Here is a 7,208-nt window from a genome sequence, read left to right as displayed (position 1 = left end):
TTTCCCCTTCTCTCTTGCTCTCTCTAATTCTCTTACTTCCATTTTCACTTAGTCTCTCTCCACTTCTCTCTCTCACTCTCTTTCTCTCTCTCATACCCTCCTTTTCATTCTTTCTAACTTCATCACTGTTGTCCTTTTTTCCTCCGCTCCCTCCCTTATTTCTCACTCTATCTTTATCCTTTTCACTCTCTCTCTCCATCCCCCTTTCCCTCCTTTCCTCTCTCCCTATTTCTCTTTTCTATAATCTCTCTTTTTTATCTATCTCACTCTCTTTCTCTCTCTTTCTCTTACTTTGTCAGTTTTTCTACCTCTTTCCCTGCCCCCCTCTCTCTTACTCTCCCTCTTGATCTCATCCTCTCCCCATCACTCTTGGGTATCTCTCTATATATTTTTTGTACTCAATCTCTATTTCTCTCACACTCCTCTTTCTCACTGTCTTTCTCACCCTCTTGGACTCTCTCTTTCTCTTCTCTCTCTCTTTCTCTCTCTCATTATTTGAATCTATTTGTTTGCTTCCCTTTACTCTCTCTCTCACCATCTCCCTCTCCTTTGTCCCTCTCCTTCACTCTCTTTCTCTCTCTCTCTCTATCTCACTCTATCTTCTTTCTCTCTCTTACTCTCTCTCCCTTGCTCTTATTCTCTCTCACTCTCTATCTCTTAATATCTCTCACCCATTCCAACCCTCAAAAAATCCCTCTCCATGTCCCTCTTTCTCTCCTTATATATCTCCCTTCCATTCTCCATTTCCCTCATTATTCTCCCCTCCACTCTCTCTATCTTCTCTCTCTTTCTTCTCTCACATCATTCATTTCCTCTTCAACTGTCTCTTTCACTCCACCTGTCCTGCTCTCTACACTCTCTTCTCTTTCTCTCACTCTCATTCTTTCCCTCCCTTTCTCAATCTCTCACTTTTTTCCGCTTATCACACTCTCGCTCTCCCTCTATCCCTCTCTCTCAATCCCATCTCTCTATCTCTCCCTACCACCTTCCCCCACTCTGTTTATCCCTCACTCTCTCCCTCTTCCTCTCATCCTGTTCCTAGCTCTCTCTCTCTCACCTTATTGTTATATCTCTCCCCCTCTCTTATCCTTTCTTTCTTTTAGCTTCACTTTTAGTCCATTTCTTGCTCTCTCGCACATACTCTCCCTCACTCTCGCTCGCTCTCACTCATCTCTCCGACCACTCTCTCGCACTCTATACCTATCCCTTTCCCTTCCTAGACACTTTTTACCTCTTTCTCCCTCACTCACACACACACTCTCTCTCCCTCTATCTTTTTATCTCTCTCTCACCCCCTCTCTCACACATACTCTCTCTCCCTCCCTCAATCTATCTTGCACACTCTATCTCTCCCCACACTCTCTTTCTCCCTCTCTGATGCTCCATCTCTTTCTCTCTCTCTCCATACTTATCTTATTCTCTCTATCCCTCACCCTCTCTTCATCTCCCCCTACTACTCTCTATATTTCTCTCCCTTTTTCACCCTCACTCTATCTCTCTCGCTTCTTCTCTCCACCTCCCTCTCTGTCTCTCTCACTCACTTGCGCACTGTATCTTTCTCACTCTTCTCTATTTCTCTTATAATATCTCTATTACTCTTCTCTCTATTAGTCATCTTTCTTACGCTTGCTCTTTCACTCTCAACTCTCTTCCCCTCCCTCCCTCCTCAATTCCCTTTGTGTCTCACTCTCCTACCCTCCCTCTCTATTTACCTCTTTCACTTTGCTTGTTTTATCTCTATCTCATTCTCCCTCTCTTTTTTATCTCTCTTAGTCTATCTACTTTCTCTCTTAGTCCTTATCACTCTCTCACTTTCTCATTTGCTCCCTCTCTCTAGGTTGCTCTCTCTCAATTCCTATCCAACCACCAAACACTCCCTTCATATGTCCTCTTTCTATCTCTACTCATTTTATTGATCTCTCTCAATTTCCTTTCTATCATTTCTATCTCTTGTTCACTGAATCAATCATCTTCTATGTTCACTTTCTCTCTATTCTCTCCCTACTTCTCTCTTACACTCTCTATCCCACTCCCACTCTCGCTCTCTTTCTCTCCCTCAATAATCATCTCACTCACTCCCTCTGTCTCTCTCTTTTCACCCATTCCCTCTCTCAATCTTTGTCCCACTCTATGTTCTATCCTTATTTCTCCTTATATTGCTCTCTTCTCTCTCTCAAGATATTCCCTCTAGTTTAGTCACTCTCATCACTTTACTGTCATCTATCTCTCATTTTTTTCTCACTTTCTCTCACACATCTCACTCCGCTTCTCCCTCCTTCCCCCATCTCTCCCTCTCTCTTCTTATCCTTCACACATTTGTTGTCTTTCTTGCTCTATCTTTTATCATTCTCTTCTCCTTCTATTTCTCTCCTACTCTCTCTGTATATCTTTAATTTAACTCTCACTCTCACTCCCTCCCTCTTTTTCTCCATTTGTCCTCACTCCTCTCTTTATTTTTCTTCTGATCTCTCTCTCCCATTCACACTCCCTCAAATTTTCTCTTTAATTTCATTCTTGATCATCCTCCCTCCACCCCTCTCTCATTTTGTCAACCTCAAACCTCTTTACACTTTCTCTCTCTCTCTCTTTCTCTTTCAATCTCTTTAACCCCTTTTCTTAATCTCTCTTGCTCTTTTTTTAGTTGTTGTCCATTTCCTTCTCAATATTTTTCTCTCCCTCTCTCTTCTCTTCGGCTCCATGTATTTTTCCTTTCTCCTGCCCTCTCTTTCTTTCACTTACCCAGCTTACTATTTCTCATTTGCTTTCTCTTCTCTCTCTCAGTCTCCTCATATATTTCTCTCCCTTTCTCTCACTTATTCGCTCCCTCTCTTCTCTCTATCCCGCACTTCCTTCCTTTCTCATTCTCTCTCTCTCGATTCCCACTCATTTTCTTCTCCTCCCTCCCTCTTGTTCTATCTTCCATTACACTCTCTTCTATTTTTATTTCTTTCTCTCCCTATTTTGCTACTCTCTATTGAATTTTACTTTCACTCTTACCCTCTTCCTCACTCTCTATTTTCTCACTCAATATTCTCCTTCTCTCCTTCTCTCTCTCACTCACTTCCTATCTTTCTTTCCATCTCACCCCCTTTCTCATAATATTTCTCTTCTTCTCCCATGATCTCTCTTTTGTGCTTCCTTCAATCTCTTCTCTCTCTATTTCTCTCTCACTAACTCTCCCTCTTTCACTCACTCTCTTCAGAAATCTCTTTCACTCTCACCCTCTTTCTCTAGCTTTATTATCTCTCTCTTACTACCTTATGTTACTCCCTCCTCTATCACTCTATCTCTCCCTCCCTCCTGCTCTATATGGCGCCCTCTCTCGCTCTCTCATTAACTTTATCTCTCTTCCTCACTCTTCCTTCAGACATTCTCCTATCTCTATTTCTCTCTCACTTTTCCTCCCTTTCTCACTTTCTCTCTCTCTTCAATTTCACAAACTCTTACTCCCTCCCTTTGTCTCTTTATTCCTCACGACACTCTCTCACTCTTTCTTTTGCTCTCCCTCACTTCCCTCCCTCCCTCTCCCTCTCTCTTTCACTAAATGTCTTCCTCTCTCACTCACTCATGCTTGCTCTTTCTCCCCTCACTCTCTCTTCTCTCTGTATTTCTCTCTCATTCTCTCTTTTGCTGTTGCTCCCTCTCTCTCTTTAATCGTTCTCACCTCCTCTAACTCTCTCTATTTCTCGTTCTCTTTGTCTCTCCTTTATCAATCTCTCTATTATCTCTCCTTTATCACTCCTTTATCACCTCCTCTAACTCTTTCCATTTCTCGTTCTCTTGCTTTCTTCTCTCCCTTCCCCTTATCTCTCTCTCTCACTATTTCTCACATTTTTTATGCTTCTCTCTCTCTCTCTCTCTCCCTCTCTTTGCACACATTCTTATCTCTCTTTCTCACACACTGTCACTTCCCTCACTCTCTCTTTTGTCTCTATTTTTCTCTCATTCTATCTTTCTCGCCCCTCTCTCACTCAAGATAATGAATATTGAGAGTGTGGGATGGATAGGGGTCGAGAGAAGGTGTGATGGAGTGAGCTAGAGAATGGAGAGAGAGAGAAAGTGTGTAAAGGGCGAATTAGGTAAATATTTATAGATAAAGAGAAAGGGTGAGTGAAAAGAGAGTGGTCATGGAGTGAGAGAGAGAGAGTGAGAAAGAGAGAGCATAAGAGTGATGTACAAAGAGAGAAGAGAGAGATAAAGAGGGAGGGTGAGAATGAGCATAGAAAGAGAGAGAATGACAGGTTGAGAAAAAACAACAAGGGTAGGAGAGATTGAGAGAGGTGGAGAGTGTTAAGGTTGGGGAGAGAGTGATGAGTGAGCGAGAGGGATAGAGAAGAGAGAGCATGAAAGAGATAGATAGAGATAGTGAGAGGTAAGAGAGGGAGGAGAGAGAGAATGTGAGTGACGTGAATAGAGTGAGACATAATTATATTGATGTAGACTAAGAGTGGGTAAGGGGAAAAGGAGAGCGTGGGAGAAAAGAGGGAAGGATTGTGAATTTATTAGAAGATTGAGAGAGAGAGAGAGCAAGAGATAGAGGGAGTAATAAGGAGGGAGTGTGAGAAAGTGGGGAGAGTGGGAGAGAGCTAGAGAGAGAAAAGAGAGAAAGATGGAGATTGAGCTAGAAAAGGAGGAAGAAATAGAGAGAGAGATGAGACAGAGAAAGATGGAGAGAGCTAGAGAAAGTGAGAAAGAAAAGTGAGAGGGAAGAGAGAGGGAATGGGAGGGAGGTAGAACTAAGGGAGAGTGAGAAAGCAAGAGAGAGAGAGAGATGAATAGAAGGAGGGAGAGAAAGAGAGTAATGGTGGGAGGGTAGCAAGAAAAGGGAGTGAGGGAGATCAAGCGTGATAGAGAGAGGTAAGAGTGGAAGAGAAAGTCAAAACAATTAAGAGCGAGAGAAAGAGAGCAAGGAAGAGAGGGAGGAGCGAGCGAAGAGAGGGAGGAGTGAGCAAAGGAAAGAGAGTGAGAGGAGCAAGAGATAATGATAGTAAAGTGAAGGTGAGAGAATGGTTTTGTGAGTAAGAAAGGGAGATATAAAGAGACTGAGGGAAAGTGAGAATAAGAATGATATGAGAGAGGAAAGATAGTGAGAGAAGAGAGAGTAAGAGGGAGTGAGATAGGAAGGGGGAGGAAGAGCGAGGGAGAGGAAATGATGAAGGGAGAGATAGTAAGAGAAATAAAGAACGATATAGAGAGAAAGAGAGATGAAGAGAGGGAGAACAAAACTTAGAGAAGAGAGAACCATTAGAGAGATGGAAAAAAAAAGAGAGGGACAGAGTGAGAGAGGGAGGAGAAGAAGAGAGTGAGGGAGAGAAGGATGGAGGTAGATATAGAGAGAGAAAGAAAGAATTAAAGAGAGAATGAGACAAAAGAGCATGAGAGGGAGGGGAGGAGTGAGGGGTAGAAAGAGTGAGGTAGATAGGGAAGGAGAGGGATAAAGGGAGAGAGGGTGGAAGGATGGGAAGAGAGAAGAAAAAGGTAAGAGTTAGAGGAAAAATAGAGAGTGCATGCAAGAAAGAGATTAAATGATAGAAAATAAGAGAGGGAGCCAAAGAGAGAGGAAAATAGAAGGAGAGTAAGAGAGAGAGAGTTAAAGTGAGAGAGATTTCAATAGAGAGTGAGAGAAAGAACCTGAGAGAGATAGGAGCGATAAAAAGAGAGGGGGAGAAAGGGAGAAGGGAGTGATAGAAAATGAAACAGTGAGGGAGGATGGGCGAGAGAGATTGATTGAGACATAGACAAGAGGGTGTGAGAGATATAGAGTTTTCAATAGAATGAGAGGGAGAGTAAGAAGGAGAGCAAGGGAGAAAGATGAAGAGAGAAGAGAGATAGAGTAAGAGAGAAGGAAGGGATGGAAAAAGGGCGATAGAAAGAGAAAGCAACAAATAGGAAGATATAGGGAGATTCATAGACAAGGAGATAGAGATATAGATAGAGATGGAGATGGAGAGAGGAGGCCTAACAATGATAAAGAGTCATGCTTGATCTCCCTCTCTTCTCTCTTTTCGCACTATCTCCCCCTCTCTATTATTCACTGTCACTCCCTTTTCTTTCTACCCTCTCACCATTCCTCCCTTTCTCTCCGTCCTTCTATTCATCTCTCTCTCTTGCTTTATCGCTCTCGCTCCAGCTCTACCTCCCTCTCGCTCTCTCTCTCTTCCCTCTCACTATTTCTTTCTCATTCTCTATCTCTCTCCATCTTTCTTTGTCCATCTCTCTCACTATTTCTTCCTCCTTTTCTAGCTCAATCTCTATTTTCTCTCTTTTCTCTCTCTAGCACTCTCCCACTCTTCCCATCTTTCTCACACTCCCTCCTTATTACTCCCTTTTTTCTCTTGCTCTCTCTCACTCTCTCCCTTTCTTTGCCTCTACATATTCTCTCTCTCAATCTTCTAATAAATTCACCCTCCTCTCTTTTCTCCCAAGCTCTCCTTTTCCTCTCATCCTCTCTTAGTCAACATCAATCTAAATATGTCTCACTCTATTCAGGTCACTCACATTCTCTCTCTCCTCCCTCTCTTACCTCTCACTCTCTCTATCTCTTTGTTTCACGCTCTCTCTTCTCTATCCCTCACGCTCACACATCACTCCCTCCCCATTTTTAACTCCTACCCCTGTTGTTTCTTCTCAACCTCTCACTCTCTCCTTTTATTTGGTCATTCTCACTCTCCCAGTTAATCTCTCTCTTCTCACTTTGTACATCACTCTTATGCTCTCTCTTTCTCTTTCTCACTCTCTCTCTCTCACTCACGGCCACTCTCTTTTTACTCACCCTTTCTCTTTGTCTATAAATCTCTACCTAATTCTCTCTCTCTCTCTCCATTCTCTATCTCTCTCCATCACACCCTCTCTCATTATTCTCCATATCAATCCCTCTCCATCACACACACTCTCTCAATATTCCTTATCTTGAGTGAGAGAGGGGCGAGAAAGATAGAATGAGAGAAAAATAGAGACAAATAAGAGAGTGAGGGAAGAGAGAGTGAGAGAGAGTGTGTGATAAAGAGAGATAAAGAAGTGTGTAAGAGAGAGGGAGGGAGTGAACTTGGGAGGGAAAAAGAGAGAGAAAAAGAAGCATAAAAGAAAGTGAGAAATAGTGAGAGAGAGAGATAAGGGGGAGGGAGAGAAGAGAGCAATACAAAGCTAGAGTGAAAGGTGAGAAAAAGAGAGTGAGCAATAAATCAAGAGAAAGAGTAAGCAATGATAGA

This window comes from Phalaenopsis equestris, unplaced genomic scaffold (genome assembly GCF_001263595.1).
Source record: "Phalaenopsis equestris unplaced genomic scaffold, ASM126359v1 Scaffold000002, whole genome shotgun sequence".
In the NCBI taxonomy this organism is placed as follows: domain Eukaryota; kingdom Viridiplantae; phylum Streptophyta; class Magnoliopsida; order Asparagales; family Orchidaceae; genus Phalaenopsis; species Phalaenopsis equestris.
This window is presented reverse-complemented; position numbering follows the sequence as displayed.